The following is a 20,723-nucleotide window of genomic DNA, read 5'->3' as shown; positions in this document are numbered from 1 at the left end:
GTAGCTCTCAATGAGTTAGTGTGTGTCCAGAGGTCTTGGACCAGTGATGAGAGCACTGGTGTGCCCTGACTCCACAGATACTCAGGGCTCACTGCACATACTTGCAGGAGTCAATCTTTGCATCTAGTTTGATGCATCCAAAATGTTTCTGACTGCATGTGTTAGCCATCTGTGTAGTGAGTGCATACAATACATATATTGCAGTCCAGAATTTCCCAGATGGAAACATGGGAGCATTTTCTGTAGCCGCACTACAGTAGGCATTGTTAAGAGGGACTTAAGTTCATGTTTGCCCTTCTCAGTACACGGACAGGGTATCAAATCAGCTTTCACTAACATGGCTACATGTGCTTATCCAAACACATAACAAAATGTTGTGCAATTATAATACTACAAAAATTTTTTATCTTTCTCACAGAAACTCACTGTCAACTAACAAATGCATTCACTCTGAGAAAAGGGTAAAAAAATCCCAGCTTTGTTAACCCATAAATGTAATATAAGTTGTTCTTGATTTAATTTTTGTACTGTTCACTCTCCAGAAGTACTTGTTTGACCTGAGGTTCAGTTTCCAAGGTGCAATGCACATCTGTTGATTTCATCATGGATTATAGCTTTCCTTTCCTTTGACAGATAAGTAACATCAGGAGATTGCTGTTTGACTGGCCACAGTTACCATCAGGATATTTCAAACAAACTGAAAAAAGGAGGTAATATGTTTTGTGTTCTCTTTGAAATATCTTATACCCTCTTTTGTCATCATTCATCTCCAGTTGGGAAAAATATGTACACAATTCTCCTGAAGAAATGTCTCTAATGGCTAAGGAAGTGGATTGGAATTCTGTGTTTCACATTCACAGGCTACAGAGAGGTTCCAAATTCATTCCTGAAATACAAAAAATTATGTAACCACCAAGAGGCTGAAAGTTCAGTAACATTGTTTCCAGCCTTATCCAGGAGGAATTGAGTTAAGATGGAAGGGCAGCTCTGGTGAGAAAATTATTAGAGAAAGGCTCTGCTGTTTTAATAAAGGCATAAGGTAGTCTAAGCTATATGCCTGCCATTAAACAATGCCGACCATATAAACACCCATTCAGTGCTGAGGTTAAAAAATTCCACAACACTACAGAAGCACAGGAACATAAATCATCTGGTCCAGCCCACACCTCAAAAGAGGACCAAGTATGCCTGGGTCCCACATGGCAAATGTTTGTTATGTTCTCTAAGACCTCTACTTCTGGAGATTCCTACAACTTCCCAGATAATCTCAGTCCCTCATTACCCTTACTGTAAGATTATTCAGTGTATCTCCAATATGGGCTCCCTCGTTACATTTGAAGTCACAGGAGTTTTTTTCAGCCTAGCAAAGACGTGGAAAACCGAATATGTCCTTCCTCTCTGCAGTAACTTGTGATTTGTTTGAAGATGTTATCATGTATCCTTTCAGTCTTCTGTTCTGTGAACTAAATAACTATGAATTTCCATCCTTTTCATCTTTGACATTTAGAAAGACCCTGAATTACTCACTATGGACTTTTCTCAGCTGGTCTACATGTTAAAGAGTAGGTCAGACTGCCTGAGCAAGGTAGCACCACAGGCATATTGATTATATGCCACCAGCTCAATGTTCTGCCTCTAATTTCACAAGCCTCTTTACTTTCATAAATCCAGAAAGTTATTATTGATACCTTCCAACCTCCATTAGTTAGACTAGGTCAGATTTCTTCATGGAAATCTATGAAGCAGCAGGGCACAGGGTCTCTCTCTCATAAATTTATAAGGAGAATAGTCTTTCTTTAGGAGCAAACATATTATTCATCAGCACCTTCAGTGTGAAGGAGGTCCCTCTCTGCTTCCCAGCTAGATTTTCACACTTCTCTGCCCAAAGAAGAAGTCAACTTATCATGGAAATGGGAAATAAAGAGGAGAAAGCACAAGGATATACTTCTGATCACAAATTTGAGTCCTGTTGGCGCTTTTTAGCAAAATAATTCCTTTCTCTGATAACTGTATGCAGTGGACCATGGAAAACCTGAAGAAAGACATTTTGGTAGATTCTGAGAGCCCTTGACTGCGAACACCAATGCTGATCTCATTCATAGCATCAGATTCTGTATAGGTATATGATCCATTGTCTTCTCTAATACTTGTTTTATCTTACAGAGACGGGGTCTTTCAAAAAAGGAAATTGGTTATTTTAATGAGAACACCTTTGGGAAGAGTTAAACCTGGATCTAACACATCATAGGGGCAGTCAAAGACCTGGTCACTATCATGGATCTATGACAGGAGTTTTGGAAATACTTCAGAAATGCGTAATTTTTTTCTGAAGCTATATGCAAGTGCTGAAGAAAATGTTCAAAGAATAAGACAATTTTTCCTTTGGGTTCTAGTGCATCAGTTCCACACTTTTTAGCACTTGGACATCGTCATTTGCAGAAATCAGCAGTGTCACAGACACAGTAATCCGGAGTCCTAATGCCCATATTCTGCATGACAGAGAATTAGGTCAGGATCTGTCTTATGTCTTCTATTTCTCCATTTTTAGTAGGTTCTTGTTAATACTTATCTACCTGCACAAGAGATACTGTTCAGTGAAACTGAGCTCATTGTTCTATTACACTGAAATTATCAATACTATTGAGGAAGACGTGCTCCAAAGTATTTTTTATTAGTTCAAACAGGTCTTTTTATTCCTCACTGTGAATTACTTGATAAAATTTCCTGGGCAGAGACACAGAAAGCTTTTTATGACTGTAGCCACTTCATTTCCCTAGCCAAATCTGTCTCAACCATCACCTGATACCTTTGAAAAAGTATAAAGGAATCTAACAGTCAGTCAAACACAATTAAGTAGAACTAAAATGAATACACAGGATTTACACCAGTCTAACAGGGGTTGGGAAAGAGACTTCCACAGATAGTGAGAGGCAGACTTATCTTTAACATGAAAGGATATTTGTTACCTCTACACACTGAAAGTGGAGGTACCACCACCTCAGTTTCAGAGCTCAGCTTTGCAGCTACAGCTCAGCGCCAGTCTAATATTGTACTGCCAAAATTAGGTGTCTTTAGACTGAGGCTGGTGTAAGTCTAACCATAACAAATCCTCAACCGAGTGTGTAAAACCAGCATAGACATACCCAGTGTCATAAGTGCAGTAAGTCCTGTTTTCAGTGTTGATTAATCTAGGCCCATTCTATTTCAGCTTCACATCTCCCTATCCAACAGGTGTATATCTGGTTTAATCTTAAGCCATTTTGATGACTTAAAGACCTGTTGACAACAACAGTGCTGTAAAACAAGGAAGTTTTCAAGCAGCATATTTCTAAGGGTTGCTTGCTGTCATTTCTGGTACATTTGCACGTGTGTGATTGGCACACAGGAGGCCTGGGCACACTGCTCTTCTGAGCACCTCAGTGTTCATCAGGACTAGCAGACCAGCACCTGCACCTAAATGGTGAAATGCTGTTCAATGAAGAATTACCTCGGAGTGAATCCCAGATAGTGCCATTCATGCATACTTACCTTGTTTCCCTGAAAATAAGACCTACTCCGAAAATAAGCTCTGGTGTGATTTTTCAGGATTTTTGAGGATGCTCAAAATTTAAGCCCTACTCCAAAAGTAAGCCCTAGTTACAGTTCATCAAAAAAGTCAATTTAGATAGTGTCCAGGCAGCTCTACATGTAAAAATGCAGGAAGTTTTGGAGCAAAAATTAATATAAGACCCTATCTTATTTTGGGGGAAATGGGGTATAAATCTTGCTACCAGAGGAGGCCATCAGTTCAGTCACATTGTGACAGCATTTATACAATGATAGGGTAATTTTAGAGCAACTGGTGATAGATGCGAAAGATCAGGAGCTCCCTAATTCAGGCTGTGAGACTTTCATTTTAGCCACAGAATCCAAAGTTCCAGAATGGAAAAGGTGCTCCAAAGCCTTGGCAAGCCTTCCAAAACTCTGGCTCTGTTCTTCATTGTTTGGAATAATCAGAATCAGTGAGGCTAATATATTAATTAAATAAGCTCTGTGTGCAAATCAGTTGAGTCACACAAAGGACATTAAGTAAAAAAAAAAATCTAACAAAGCATCTTAACAGTTTGTAGCTTGCCATGCTTTAAAGTTATGACAGTGTAGTTTCTTGTTTTCTCTTGGATGGTCCCCTGGATTGTTACCCAATGAGAACTGCACCCCATTCAGGAATGCTTGTCTGGAAATCTCAGACAATAAAATGTCATATTTCTTGCCTGAGCTGTAACAGAAATTAATACTTCAGCAGAGGGTCAAGGGAATGACCTGCCATTACTGCAAAAATTTTCTCCTATGGCTACTCTTTATTCTCCCAGTGGGATTCTTCCCAGGATAATGATGGAAAGCTGTTTGCACATGAACTGCTTCCCTTTTAGATCTAGCAGGCTGACAGGAATCATTCCTGTTCTAAAGACCCTGAAGTCAAGTGAACTGAACTCTTTTGGAGTGGGGCTCCAGTGCTCATAGCTTTTCTATTGAAAAACAGTTCTTTATAGTGTGAAAGAATGGAATTTTCATAAAATCTGTTCATCCTAGATACAGCAAAACTGACTAGAAAGCAATTCACAGACATGGGAAAGAAAATGCAAGCACAAGGTGCTCTGTTTTTAAAGGACTGTGAATAAGCAGCTTAATAATGTTCTTATAATAGCGGACAGAAAATGGATGCTTACAGATCAGAAATGGATGTACCACCTCCAAAAAGCAGTATGCGGACAACCTGACAACAGTCACATGCATTACATGTAGCAACTGTAATGCAAGTTTGGCCTGTGTTAGTTTGTAATGGAGATTTGGAAATATAATAATTTGTTGTAATGAATTTGTTGACAAACGAAATAAGAGAGGTACTGTTTTGTCACAGAGGTACACCAAAGAGTGTTTCACTGACTTCTCAGTGGCTTCAACAATCTGGAAGCATTCAGGAGGAAAGGTTGGGAACTGCAGAGGAAGATAAAATGTATCTCTGCTTCCCCTTAGAAAACCTTTGCTACTTAGCTCTGGAGGAGTAGGGTGGAAGCAGGAAGGTTTCCTAAGCCTCTCACTGCACAAAACCCTGGTCAAGAAGGATCTAGATGAAAGACAGAGGACGCCACCCCATCAGCAAGATGTGAAGGCACCGCAGTTCAAGGCAGCCTTTCCCCTGCTCCAGGTTTGTTGTAGCCCACAACCAGCACCTGCAGGACCAAGCAGCTATTAGATATATGCAAGAAGTAGGGCTGCCGCTGTTCCGGTTCCTACTCATCCTACTCTTTCTAATACACATACCTCTCACAGGCCTCCAAACCATCTATCTCACTTCTCCACCCTACTGTCACAGTAGTTTCCCCCTCCATCTATCCTGGCTGCATCACTTCACCTACCCAGCACACTCCACCCACCTTACACCAGGCTGTTAACACTCCTTGTGCTGACATGTCCCTTATCTTACAGTCTGAACAAGAAGTGCCAGACCTAAGAGGTCCTTGCAGCAGGTTCCAGTGGCAGAGCACCCAGGGACCTGGCTGGCTGCAGGTGATCAGCAATGGATTTCAAAGTGGAAAGATAAAAAGTGAAAAGGTCTCAAATACAATACAACATTGATAGTTTCCTTCAGTGACAAAATATTGCCACACAGAGAGTTATTTCTAGTCTTCTATATCTCATTATATCACTACTATCTAACGAATCTCCGATTATTTTCAATGAGAAGAAGAATGCATCAGCCTTCTTTTTTAAAATATACCTCACAGAATAGTGAAAGACACAGAAATTGCCAATGTACTCTATTACATATAGACACCCTGAGCTCTAATCCCCACTAAAACCAACTTCGAAAACAGCTTGTCCTGAGCAAAGCAGAGGATTTTGGGAGGGGGGAGCAGTGGGCAGTGGGCCACACCGCATTACACTGCACCAGATGAGCAGCATTTCCCACAATGGACAATTGTCTTCCAGGTGTATTCATTTGTCTCCACCAAACAACATTCCCCAGAGCACAAAAGCCTTCAGTATGGGGACAGCTAAGCATAACAAATGACATACCAGACTTTTCCGAGGTCTTTGATGATTATAAGAGGTCTCTGTTCCACCATTATTTACTTTGCTGTCTTTGTGTTATTCCTTTAAAATGGACTTAGTGTGTTGCATCATTTCACGTCCTGGTGCAGGGTCTGCACTGGAAGGTAGGGAAACTGGCAAAAGAAGAGGGACTGTGAAATAATTCTTGGGCTGGCACTTTTTAAAATGGTCTGTTAGTTTGTTGTCTTTCTGGCTGCTGTTTTTTTGTTGTCTCCACTCCCTTTTTTTTGCAACGCAAAAGTTTTTACAGAGTGAATGATCTTCATGCAGCTCCAGATAACCACTTATTTTGGTAAAATTTATAACACCAGATTCTACTTTTAGCCAGGAAATGCAAACAAAGCTTGGAGACAGCTTGTTCTCTGACCCCAAATTCATTCCATGTTGCTATAGCATCACCCCCTGAGAAAATGGGACCAGCTCTTTTCCTTTCCTTAGACCTGCTCAATGGGCTTTTGTCAGCTGTTGAATTATAGCATTAAAATTTAAATACTAGAGATTTAATGGAGGATTATTATGACACCCTGGTGCATTCTTTGTGTTGCTCTTGGCAACAAACCCAAGGAATGAGTGAAAGAAATAAAAACGAACAGCTGTCTTGTTAAAATCATGCTGGTACTAGGACATATTTAGGAGGGAGAAAAATGATTCCCTAACTTTGACTATTATTGTTATACCAAATGGACTGAAAACTCTTTTCAGCCTGTAAGCATGACTAGCAGCTGACCTTGATTCCAAAGCTGTTATAATTTTCTGTAAACAGGTTTCTTTCTACCTTGTACACAAAATAAATGGGATCAACAGTTAGGAGAGGGTGTTGCATCAGTTCACTATTTTCTTTTGCTCATCAGAAAAAAGGAACACTTTTAAAAATAGTGGCATGTCAAATGTGTCAGAGATAATTTCAAAGCAGAAAGCACAATCTGTCTCAGAATATATGCATGGTATTTTGTGTATACATATTGCATATGCATGACTGCTACACAAATGCTTAACTTGCTCATGTTTTCCACCAATGTCTCTAGATTTCAGGAATGTTTGCAAAAAAACTCACCTTTTTTTTTTTTTTTTTTTTGTGTGTGTGTGTGGAATAGAATGGTATTTGGTGTTAGTGTTTAAATAGGAATTGCATTCATGACCATATAGCCAGAGCATGCAGTGAAACATCAAAGAACTCGTACATGAAGCACACTCTTTACTGATCACCAGTTTTCCCTGGAGAAATTTGGGCCAAATTCATCTCTATTATAACTGCTCTGAAGTCTCCAGGCGTGTGATTTTCATTCTTTTTCTTGATCCTAATTACACTAAATATATATGTGAAAAAGTTATATCTGGAAATACAGACTTTGTATGACTTTGAACAATCTAATACAACTGTAGTTTGAAACTTTGGAGGACAACTTAACAAGTCCTCGGCAAACAAATATTAGCACTATATATTTAACATGGTGAAAATAAGATCATGAGCTGAAGCAGAGATATGTAACCAGTTCCTGTTGAGATGCACCACAGAGCAGTTGTCCTTTTCCTGTGTAAGGAGAAGCAGATGAGGGCAATCACATTAAACATGACCCTGCACACATCTGCTTGTGTTGGCTGAGAGGACTCCTCTAACAGCAAGTGTCATACTGGTGAGCATGGTTAGGACAGAAGCACATTGGATACGGGTTATAGACAAAATGAAGTGACAGTCAACTAATGACAACAACAACAAAATAACTTGATCTCAGACACATATAACTTGGCATAAAAAAATCTTAAAGTGGGGAAAGGAGGACTGTTTCATTTTGTTTTCATTGGTAAAAACCTGAAAGCATTCTATTAAATTCTTTCTGCAGACTACTGTCTTGCGCAAAAAAAAAAAAAAAAAAATCTTGTAAAACCACCTGGATTTTGAGAACTGTACAGAAACACAAGAAAAGTTTTTCTTATATCCTGAAGAAATCAATGACTGTGCTGATATTCTTCTGGGGCTTTGTATAGGCTTGCCTTGCACAGAAAACTGTCTTTCTGTTTCAGGAGATCTTCATACACAAGATTTGCCCAGCCTGAGGCTGAGGATCAGTGCAATGGGCATCTTGAAGTTATTCATTAATGTGCTTTGTCCTCTTGTGGGCTTCAAATTGGGAACTGATTAAGCTGCAGGTGCTTCAGAAACCATTACAAGTTTGAATTCACTTGAGGCAAGCCCATTGTGTCTACAACCAGGCAGAATAGCTGTCAAGTGAAATCAGTGGCAGGAATCGTGCCAAAAAAATAGGTCAGCTGCTGGGAACTTGTGGAGAAAAGCTACCTTGCTTAAAGGGAGAAGAGAGGCCTCCAAGAAGGCTTAAGGAGAGGTACAAGCATCTGAGAGAGGGAGCTTCAACGTAGTACAGAGAAGTCAAGGCATAGTTTTGAACACGCTTTTCCCATGCATGAGGATCTTCTTTTATTTACACAGTAAAATCATGCCTTCCAAATTGCTGATCTTTACTAATCTCTTCCAATGACTAACAAAAAATGCCAAGCATTTATTAGTCTAAAATGTATGATAATGTGTCCCATATAACACCTTGTCTAGCCTCCCTGGAAATAAAACACAATGTGTAATGGAAATGATGACTGTGTAGAATGAAAGTGTGGAAGAAAATATATGACCCCCAGGTGCAGCAACATAAAGAGTCCTTGGTTTCTACAGTTGATCTGTTTACCCTGATGGAGATGTCATCTCTGTTAGAGAAAGTTCCTGGTATGGGAATTTGAATGTTTCTGGTTTCCATTATATCCTTTTTAGTACCTGAGATCTTTTCTTTGTGTTTCTGTGGAGTATAGTATCTCCTCTATTGTCTGCTGCTGGCTTCACACCCTGGAAACTGGACATGTGTAGTAACGAGAAAATAAAAAGAAACAAACCAGCAGCTATCCCATTCTCTCATAAATACCTTCCTGTTTGTGTTTCTAGAATGCCATGAAAGAAATTTTCAGAGAATTATGTGCCTGGAACACGTGAGAAATTTTCTTGATACATTTCCACTAAAAGGCTTTAAGATGAAACTGCAGCATTCCTTATAAATGGTGCTGGTTAGATGGACATCAAAGATGCACAGTAGCTGGCTGGCTCTGGAGAACCATCGGTTTTCTATACTACAAATTCTTTATTAAATCCTGATAAATCTAGTGCTAGTATTTTGTTGCCTTTATTTAAACATGATTACTTACTGATATTTGTAGAACCTGTATTTTAAATATGCATTTAGTTTATGGAGATGGTGAATATTTTAGACTGTCAGAATTACTAAACTAAGTTCCTATGCATAGTTTTAAAAGTGCTATTTGTTCTTCACATATATCTCAGGTTACTGCACAAGTCATAACTACCACACATAATTAACAAATGATGAGGTGAGACTTCCAAATGGTAGCAAATATGTTTTTCTCTGTATTTTTTTTCAGCCTTTTATTTCTGGGGATTTTTCCAGATCTATACCAATTCAAACAAAACCTGATTCAGGGCACTAGTTATATCACAATCCAAAGCAAGTGATATTCCTACTACAGAAGTGAACATTTCCTGTCAACAGGAAGCAAATCACAATACTGTGGGAAAAACAAAAAGTCCCACATACCTGGCTGACCTCAGAGAAAATTGCCTGCTGAGGGGGACAAAATATTATTTTCCTTCAGTAAAAGTCCTTTTTTTTTTCTTTCTCATGTGTTTTTTCTCTGATGATAAGACATGGTTAGACTGAGTAACACCTGTGGAACAAACAAACAAGTCTATAAATATAGAAGTCTTTCTTGATGACAGAACTTTACATTTCTTTACTCTTCTGGCCTCAGGAGAGACAGACAGAAGTACTAGATATGAGCTTCCCTATCTTTTCTGGACTGGTTTCAGCTGAACTTGTCAGAGAAGTCAAAATGACAAAGCAAATGGGATTATTATTTAGATAAACACTAGACCACAAAAAGCTTTCAAAGTTTACAGTATATTAACATAAGTATTTTCAATTTCTTTTGACTATTTTCTGTTCTCACACTGGAAACACAGAAAACAGTACCCAGCCTCTTGTCTCTTGCTATCCTGAAGTCCATCCTCCTCAAATTGCTTTCTGCACATGTGCCCTACAGAACATGCAGTGAAATGTCTGTTTTCTCCAATGACCGCATCTTGCTACCCACTCTGAGATCCTACTCTAGAAGCTACTTCTTTCCAGTTGCCTTGAAAAATCCTGAAGAGATTACACTTCATGGCTAGATGCCTGATGTTCTTCTGCAATGCCAGTTGTGAGAAACACATCTGCTTTTCACAAATGAAAGTGTTTACACCGAGTTATTTACTAAGGCATTGGCTATTTTCTACATATTCTACAGGAACTTCAGAAATTTGTCATGAGGACAGCTCTAGTACAATACTAGCCAATGGAAATATATTACTTTAATGTTTGCCATTGAACAACTGGCATTTAGCATAGGAAAAAAGTACACATGACAAAGTAGTTTTATCACTTTTTTTCGTTGCTCTGGTGTTTTCAGATTGCACTTAATATTGGGGGTTCTCTGTGACACATCATATAAATTCATGAGGATCAGATCCTGCCTCAGAGCACAAGATCATATTGAGAATGCAGACAAGAGGTGGGAGAAGAAGTAATCAGGGTGATGATTTGACATATTGAAACTTTGGGAACAGAGTAGTATCTTGGGAGCAGAAGATACCCCTCATTTGTCTGCTAAAGCTCTTTGAATATTTCATGGAAAACAACATTTTTACAGTTGTTCTCAATCTCTTACTGCTTAAATGACTCATTTTACTTCCCTGTAGCATTGTATGAAATGTTTGTCTACATAGCTCCTGAAATCATCTCCAAAATTATTTTACATATAATCTAGCCAAAGATTATTTTTCCAAGATGAAAGTTACCCTTTTAATACATAATTTAATGTTCTAAAATTAATTACAATGTTTAAAGAAAATATCTAAATCATTTTAAAAATGTCGTTGGCTATTTTATGAAAAAATAAATGAAAAATGGATGTGAAAACCATTTGTTTGGAAAATGTCCCATTACTAGACTGTTTACGTTCCAAATTGTGAAACCCACAGCCCATAATGTTCATCAGTATATCTCAGAAACTTGTCAATTCTTCTAATCTTTCCCATTTTTCCCAAAGACAATAACAGAATCTCTGTAGATCTTCATTTTAAAGGAGCTGAGAGTTTCTCTTCTCTGTGGAAAATGTGCCAAAATCAAGTTGAAAAATCTCTCTCTATTGTATTCAAATGTAGCATCATCCCATCACTGCTTCTTTCTCCAGAACAGTACCTCCTTCTCTAAAGTGTTGAAACATATGTGCCAAAATCAGCCTTCATTGTCTCATGTTTGGTATCCATTTTGTGATGTTCTGAGTTTTACAATGGCTTTAAATAGGTGCATATTTTTATACATCTTCTTTTTAATAACGATGTTGCAATTTTATTTATTTATTTTTAATTTCCCAGCTCTTGCTCCAAGGTGATCTCCAAATTTGGTAGCAATGTCAATGGGATGCTTCCTGGCAGATACATTGCTCGCATTTTTGTTCTGTGATTGCATTCACTAAGCCCCTGCTAATATCCCAAGACCTTGGGGGGTGGAAATAAAAGCCTGTTTTCTGTTATAATAGTGTTTTAGTGCAATCCATTTCCTTCTGGTGAATTAAGAATGAGTTTATCTGTAAAAAGTTCTCTGTTATTTTTATGACTTGGGGGTGGTGTAATGGTAGCAATTTAAATAGTTCTGGGCAATGTTTTTCCATTGTGCGAACATATGGTTTAATCTACCAGCAACATATACTGGTGATTTATCTAAAGGGCTTCATTTTCGTAGTCTTTTATGTTGTACTAGGCATTCATTTAGTTTAGCATAAAATGAATCCTCTAGTCTACTCTTCTCTGAGCGTGCTTTCAGAAGGGCAACTCCCAGTGTTGCACTGGCTATGCAACTACTCCATGTCACGCTTTTTTGACTTGGTGACAGTCACGATAATTCCATATTTCAAATCCATTCACTTTATAGGGTTATCTTCCCTTCCAGTGTGCCTAATTTATTCCACCCCTTATTTATTCTTGCTTTACAAACTGTAACAACATTCTTCTGTTGTCACAGATCAGGCTTTCCTTTTCCTGCACTCTGAGTTGGCTTTGTCATTCGACCTATAACATGTCAAATGTTTTTTCACAAATGTTTCATTGATTGTTATTACTGGAAGTTTTATTACACTGCTCCTTTGGCAATGAGATTATAACATTAAAAAGAAGACTTTTCCTCTCTTTTCTTGCTTTTCTGTTTAATGAACTTTCATGCCTGCTAGCACCTTCAGAATTTATTGGAACACTTCATATCACTCTGTAATCTCTACTGAATAATATACTGATTTACAGTTACTGGGGTGGCAGGAAGGGAAGGTATTTTCTTGTGGCCTCATGTCCTCTAGACATAAAAAAATTAATTCTTTATCATGTTACTGGAACTTTCTTGAGACTAATCTGCTGCTCAGTCTTTGCTACATGATCCACTTCATGGAAGTACCTGCTGCATCAACTGACATTACAAAGAACATTCTCTTCTACATCGCTCAATCTGGGATTTCATATGCAGCATATTTTTGAGTACCTCTGATGTGTCTGAATATTTTGAGTACACTGGGGATGTGACATCCAGCTTTGTCCTAGTGAAGGTATTCTGCAACATAAATCCAGATAAACTGCACAGAATTCACCTGTTTGTTCATAAATATCCTTCGTTTCAGAATGATGCCAAACACTTCAGTTAAGTCAGCACCAGTGCTCCCACTTTGTTTCTAGCATCATTCAGTGTTACCTGCTTCAGATCGATCTCTGCTATCAGCAGCTTTTGCAACAAACTAATAAAGGTCCTTCTGATTGAACAAGAGCTTCCAATACAAAGCTTCAGCAGTAAACAGCATCTCAAAGAAACCTATGCCTAGTCTTAGGCCAGTGCCTACTCACTGTGATCTGGATGCCCATATACGACTGAAACACAACCTTCTGTTCCATTTTGCAGCCAGTATTACTTAGATTAGCTTTTAGACACTAGCACTTGTTTCCATTTCCACTGATATGAGGTTTTGGATAAATAAAAACTTTCGTGGGAGGGCATCAAGTGTTTCTTAAGTTCAGAAAAGGTAAATGATGGTCAAAAACTTATCCTTATTTATATCCACTTCAAACTGTTTTCTGGAAGCAATGGCATGACTACAACTAATTTTAAAAATTAGTTCCCAGAGAAAACAACAGCAGGGAAATTGGATTTTTGCTGGAATCATACTAAAGCTTTACTGGAATCAGATTCAGTACTCAGACTAACTCCAGATTTTAAAGTCTCTTCTTGCCCAGATGGTTTTCAGCCAGACTTCATTATTTTTGGTGAGCTCATTTAAATTTATGCTTTATTCTTCAATCTGCAGACAGCTGGAGCATTAAACATAGATTTCAACTCCTGTTTTTCTTAACATTTACTAAAATGTCTGTGCAGTTAGCCAACCTGTTAATCTAGACTCATGCAAGAAGCAACAGAAGGACGACTCTACCTGAAAGCCAACAGCATAGGAAGACAAGGGTTGCCCTAGGAAATCAGTGTAGTTTCCAACAGCAATCTCCACTGAATGTTTGATAGCAAAGTGCTGAAAACAATCATCACAGATAATTTTGGCATTTTTGAAACAGTTTTAAAAATGATTTTTAAATCCTACTTGAAGATTCTGGACAGCAGGATAACCATGAGCCAGCACTGTGCCCTTGTGGCCAAGAAGGCCAATGGCATCCTGGGATGGATTAGAAGAGGGGTCAAGAGAGGTTCTCCCTCCCCTCTACTCTGCCCTGGTGAGACTACACCTGGAATATTGTGTCCATTTCTGGGCCCTTCAGCTCAAGAATGACAGGGAACTGCTGGAGAGAGTCCAGCGCAGAGCAACAAAGATGATTAAGGGAGGGGAGCATCTCCCTTATGAGGAGAAGCTGAGGGAGCTGGGTCTCTTTAGCTTGGAGAAGAGGAGACTGAGGGCTGATCTTATTAATGTTTACAAATATATGAAGGGTCAGTGTCATGAGGATGGAGCCAGGCTCTTCTCGGTGACAACCAATGATAAGACAAGGGGTAATAGGTTCAAACTGGAACACAAGAGGTTCCATTTAAATTTGAGAAGAAACTTCTTCTCAGTGAGGGTAACAGAACAGTGGAACAGGCTGCCCAGGAGGGTTGTGGAGTCTCCTTCTCTGGAGACTTTCAAAACGCGCCTGGACACATTCCTGTATAACCTCATCTAGGTGTTCTGGCTCTGGCAGGGGAATTGGCCTAGATGATCTCTTGATGTCCCTTCCAATCCCTAACATTCTGGGATTCTGTGATTCTGTGATCCTGTTCTGCAAGCACGACCTTGTTTACTTGTCTCATGAGGATCGTCTTAAACCAGTTTGTTGTTTGAACACTAAGTGGAGCAGATGTGCCCTGCAGAATGGGGAGTCCCTGGAGCCAGACATGAGAGTAGCTACAAGGGTTTTCACTTTTTTTTCTTATTTGCCTAGGTTTAAGCTGTTGACTTCAGTTGTGTCCAGTGTCAGTGAGTTCCTCAAGTCAATCAGGAACTCTAGGAATATTTCCATTTGTTTCACATCTGCTACCTTTCGATTTAATCAGCACATCATGTTTCTTGAATTACGAAAAAGGCTAACTATAAGAACTAAGATGCTTTTTACTATAACCTTCCGTAGTTTGAAAACCACCGTCACATCTGTGCAGCATTTCTGCTCTCTGTTTGCTACAAAAGACGGTGCCTATTAACAACTGCTGTTACAAGTTAAAGGCTACCTTTCTGTCTTCCCCAGAACCAATATGGCACGTTGTGTGAGAAGGTATTGGCAGGTCACAAAAGGAACCATTTTCAATTTGCAGGTCCTTCCTGTGCCCTTTCCATGTGCTTTTGTCTCTGTCTCTTGGGCTGTTGATACAGATGGAGGATTTCCATGGCTAACCTCAGAGGAATTCTTCTGATGAGCAGGAAGGTTGGCCTGTTTGCCTGATGACTCATTCTTGTGCCCTCTTGTCCTGCCCTGCTTCTTATATTTGAGTGGTATCAGATAACATATATTAAAAACAAAGCCAAAAAAAAAAGAACTATTGAAACTTTCATCTCTTCATTACACTGTCTCTCTTTCTTCTTTGAGCAGCTCGTCACTAAAGAAGGCATAAATGAAAGGGTTGGATCCGTGCAACTCCGTACTGGGTTTGCTTCCCCTGCTTCTGTACTCTGTGCTGAAAGCCCTTACTGCTCTGCTATTGCACAATTAAAGATAGACTTCACATGCAATTGCTGAACTCCACATGTTTTGAGTCTGAACATCGTGAAATCAATTATGGAAAAAAATACATGACTTTCAGCAGGAGAGAAAAAATATAGTTATTTATATTTAGAACTTGATGTTGGGCTTCTGAGAATCTCAAATGTCAAAACACTAACATCAAGGAAAATGGAAACAGCCCTACTAACAGTTCAACCAAGTTACCATATAAGGTTTAAAGTAGTTACCTTTAGTTAATATGTGATTAACAAGTCTCTCTTTTTAATTGCTTTTTCAGAAGAACTTTAAAGACTTCAGATAGAATTTCAGCTGGGTTTGGGTAAGTATTGGGAAGAGCTAATCTGCAAAATTGGTTGGACAATGGACAGGCATTTTGGTGAGATTTCTAGTGCTTCCATCTGGTCACTTGAAAATCTCAGGACTAAGTTCTACCTCGGCCTTTTCTGGCATTTTTAGTGCAAACTAAAACCAAGAAATGGAACAGCTAATGAAAACCAAGATGAAGGCAAATCAGAATATGGTTGAGCTAAAATTCTTGTTCTTTCTGAAAAGGTTTTGCTAACCCTAGGAAATAAATAAGTTCAGAATTGTGGTAGATTTTAAAGTACCAGTGCTATTTCTGTGACTGAGCAAAGAGATAGAATGCACCTGATTAAAGTCACAAAACAGATGGAATAGCTTCATTTTTTTTTTAATTAATAACATATATTAGTAAACACACAGAAATTCTTAATTTCCTAGACTGAAAGTCCCAAAATAGCACCAAAACCACCACCAATCTTGAATTCAGTCATGAACAGTCCAATAACTGCAAAACTCTGACATTTAATAATAGCAGACTCTAGCTCTGCCTTGCTTTTGGCAGCCAGCAGTTTGAAACAGTACATACTGTTACAGATAGAGGTAGACTGAGGGGACCACTAAGTTCTCAATTTTGGAGGGTGGATTAGGCTATCTAGAAAGCAAAAGTATTAAATTGAGTGTCCCTGAAAAAATTGGCTCTCTAGCATGTTTGAAACCCATAATGCTAAATAAAATATGCAGTTTCTTAGTGACACTTGACCTATGAAGTCAACTCCAATAATGTTATAATACAATGGAATAAGAACAGAAAAACAAACTAAATGTCTCCTGGGGCCAAATGATTACAACAGCTTTTCATTAACTTTATTAATTTACTTCTCCCCTTACTATTTACCACCTAGCACTCAAAGCTTGTTTTTTATGTTATGAATGCCTGGTTTTCCTTTTTTTCTTAATATTCAGAGAATACTAGGTGTAGACACAGACAGCAGTTAAATAATTACAGTAAGAAAGATCTGATTAATAAAACATTTTGCAAGCTCGTGGAGGGTTATAATACAACACTCTTACAGAAGTATGTTTGAAAGCAAAACGACCCTATAAATAATCCTTTACATGTTTTTTGTGAAGATAGTGGTTATAAATATATGCAACTCTCATAAACATGAAACTTCCATGATCGGATTTGGGATAACCCTCCAGCATCACATAATCTCTCCCTGCATACTGTGATATTCAGTAGTCATGTTTACAGAGCTCATTTTGTTTTCAATAGTTCTCAATGACAAGAGTTAAAACTGAGACTAAAATTACCCATCCCAACTCAGCTGAAACATTATCTGTATGATTATGACCTCTAACTTTCAACCTCATCTTGGAACTGTTGCTGTAGAGACTGTGATCCTACTCCACATGTCTTCTGAAAAAAAAAGTACAGCCTAAACTAATGAGGCTATCTGAGTAAGGTGAGAAAAGTCTAACTTCCTTGTGGTAGGCAGATGAATTTTTGCATTTCCATGTTTTTCAAGTATTTTCCATGCAGTTCCAGAGATTAACAAAAAAATGGGATTAATGAGCCATGTCCTTGGTCTTGATTTTCTGTGGCCAGGCTCATGGCTATTTTGAGAAGAGCAGCACAAAGTATCTCTAAACCTGTGCTTTGACTCTACCTGATCTTTCCAAATGGTGCAATGGGGGTAGATAGGGTAAAACTTTGACTTCCAGTTCCCACAGTGTTATGCTGTGGTAGATCTGTTATTATGAGGTACATGTTGTGTGCCCACAGAATATTACAGCCTTCCTTTGGGGAAAGGTGTGGAGCACATGACCCTATAGACCTCCCCTGCGACCGTGCAGCTTTTCTCAGGACCATAGGCTGAGTGTAATCTATCTGAATTAATCAATTATCTAATGTATCCGTCTCTGCCTTCTTAATCAAACATTCTGTTGTGTGTTGGGGCATTTTGCTTTACACAAGATTGCCAAGTGCAGGAAAGTTCCTATTTTACTGTAAATGATAAAAGTAATGGTAAATGAGAGGTAAATGAGGTAATTGATAAAGAGGTAAAGTATAAAGTAGTAAAGTAATTTATAACAGGAGTGCATTATAAACAGAAATTCAGTCAAGACTCAAATTAAGTCTTTGCATATACTTAGAATTTTTACAATTGAGTAGCACCATAGCAAAATTCTCTAGGTAGATGACAAATAAAAAATGAAAAATCCTGCTACAAAGTAATGTTTAACACTGCTAACAAAATAAGCTGGATGGAAAACACCATGTAGAACAAGAAAGAAAAAAAATTGATCTTATAAAGCAAAATAATTTAATGCTTCTTTCAAGTGTTCCATTATTTGGTATTGAGGACCAGAACAAATGTATCAGATTAAAGATAAATTAATGGCATGTAAATTAAATGTATATTAAACAAAACAGACAGACTGGAAAGGCCTTCCAGTACAGTGATGGACTTAATATATACTTTGAGATATAAATTGAACCTATGTTAAGTGAAGAAAAGACAAGCCTAAAGCCATCAAACTCCTTTCACTGTTTTGAATTGTCTGGGTCTAAGTTAATGATAACACTAGTTACATTCTATTTTTATTGTTTTCTAATTAATTTAAGCTTTCGAAGTGGAAAGAAAAAATAGTATGTATGCCAAGCTTTAGCCTGCTGTGAATTAAAGTGTCTGGCTTCTAAATTAGCTGCAAAACAAGATTTTCAATGGGAATAGCAATTGACCCTTGGCAGTCACAGTGTTAAGAACTGCTGTTGTAGTATTAAGTCACACGTCTGTTCCCTGGGCAGGTCTTACAAGTTATACAACGGCAACCATTGCGGGATTACTTAATCCCTTTACCTAACCCTAACTGCATGTTGGACTTTTGGCTCCCATGACGGTTCTCTTCTAGAGCATGCACAGCGAAGATATCAGTGACGCCACCAAACCCATATTCTGCTGCCTGCACAGATGTTCTGCTAACTAGTACCAGCCACCCTAAGGAACATTATTTTGTTTTTCCTTCTCTCCTTTCCTAGCTGGCAACCAACTATTGCACAAAATGATCTACTCCTGGAAAAAATCTGCACAAATAATAGATGTACAAACTACAGGTACAGTATGTACTGCATTTAATTTCTTGACATTTGTATGAGACAGCCTCCCAGCTGCAGAAGCAAAGAATAAGTCGTATTAAAATGTGTGATACAATACCATATTTTTACTTAGGTCTTCTGGAAATCATCTGTATGACAGCAGCATATCTTGAGTGGCTTTTGTATCTCATATAGTCTTTAAAATGCAGAACTTGACAGTATCCAAACCAACATTTTCAACTTGCCTGCATGTAGTTAAGCAAGCAAAAGTCTGATTTAAATTTTCTCAGTGCTGTGATTTTCTCAGAAAGTAAATAATCTGAGAGAACTCCATTAACATCTGCTTGGTAGCACCTTTCAAAGATACAGGACAGCTACACCTCACTGTTTTCATTATTGGGAGATTATGTGACTACTGATTACCAGCAGTAGCACCCCAAAGTTCTTACGTGGCTCAAGGTCCTCTTTTACCAGCTGGTGGGCCATCAAATACTGAGGCAGTTTTCTCCTGAAGAAGAATAATTTTTGTTCCTATTCACAAAAATCTGACTCATGACTTTTAACTCTTCCACTTTATCTTGTAAAACTTCTCCCAGAGGGGAAAAAGCCATCTGTTACGATATTACCCAGCATGAAGCCAGGTCACTGACAGTGCAAAGACAAGGATTCAAGGAGGAACAGACTCTCTGCCAACTCATAGAGCCATGTTCATCTAAAAGCAACTGACTTTCGGTGGAAATGTGCCTGCAGGAGAAATCCAACCTACACAATTTCATGTCTTGTCTGCAGAGTCATCTCACTGGCAAGTCAGATTGGATAAGGGATTTAGCTACCTTGTGGCATTCAGCATGTCATACGACAGATGGAGATTTCTCAGAAATCTCACTAGCATGCTTTCAGCATGGAAAATATCTGCGTGAAAGGCAATAGATACATTAAGAAGTTAGAAGGTCTTCTAAGCACTGTTCTCTGACAGATTTGGTTGCTAATGAGGCAAAAGGCAGAAAAGGATGTAGCGTGCTGAGAACATACTGTTACTGCTCCTGACTTGAAAAGTTAGCTTAACTCTGAAGCTCCTCCTAACACATGGATGGATCTCAGCAGAAGGAAAATTTGATTATGGAGCTGGGCATAACAGGATAAAACTGCATTTGCTGACTGTTCAAAAGCTTCTTTCCCAAAAGCATTTTGCCTCTAAATACACTGTTTTCCTCTCCCTCTCTTCTCAATTTTCCTCCTTTTTAATGCTACCTCTAATTTTGATACTTCATTCTACATACATTTGATCACCTTTCTTGTTTTCTTCCTCCTCACCGTTTCCTGCATGACACTCCCTGCAAGTGGCAAGACTCAGAAGGAGCAGCTGGATATATATTGCAGTGCTTAACCTGTGAAGCAATTCACTTATTTCATTTTTTCTCTGCCCCTTTTGGCAGGAGGAGGCTTCTTGGTCATGTGTATTTAATATATCAAACGAGATGCCTGTACAGCACTGTGGTGATAGCTTCTACACTAATAAAAAAGTGATGACTAACACATATAGAGGAGTAGATTTTTGGGAGGTGAGATTGACTTCAAGGGAGCAAAACAGTAATTGGGAAAAGCTGGCTCAAACAAATATCCTCTGCTTTTTGTTCTTAATATTAGCATTAGTCATTCTAATAAATAATTCCCTATTTCATCATTTTTTAAGAACAAGCTGTACCATAATGTAGAGCTACAAGGTCTTCACAGATGCAGTTGTATCAATAAACTTGCAGCTTACTCTTCAAACTTTCACTGTTTTTGTGGGGTACATACTCATGGGCTGTATATATTATAGTTGGCTGTGACCTGTGAATTTGCATCAGTAAACCTTTTAAAGGGACAGCCTTTATTCAG

At 38.5% G+C, this 20,723-nt stretch overlaps 1 long non-coding RNA gene across 1 annotated transcript; it reads left to right on the top strand.

Moving 5' to 3' along the window:
- The first annotated feature begins 629 nt into the window (after positions 1 to 629).
- Positions 630 to 20,510, top strand: LOC139827735 (uncharacterized). Its single transcript, XR_011738654.1, has 4 exons — positions 630 to 710; positions 15,717 to 15,758; positions 18,786 to 18,860; positions 19,439 to 20,510. It is a non-coding gene; the product is annotated as an uncharacterized lncRNA (long non-coding RNA).
- Positions 20,511 to 20,723: the final 213 nt, after the last annotated feature.

The sequence above is a fragment of the Patagioenas fasciata genome, chromosome 3 (assembly GCF_037038585.1).
Source record: "Patagioenas fasciata isolate bPatFas1 chromosome 3, bPatFas1.hap1, whole genome shotgun sequence".
Classification (NCBI taxonomy): Eukaryota; Metazoa; Chordata; class Aves; order Columbiformes; family Columbidae; genus Patagioenas; species Patagioenas fasciata.
The sequence above is the reverse complement of the archived record's forward strand: the minus strand, read 5'-3'. Positions and strand labels throughout refer to the sequence as shown.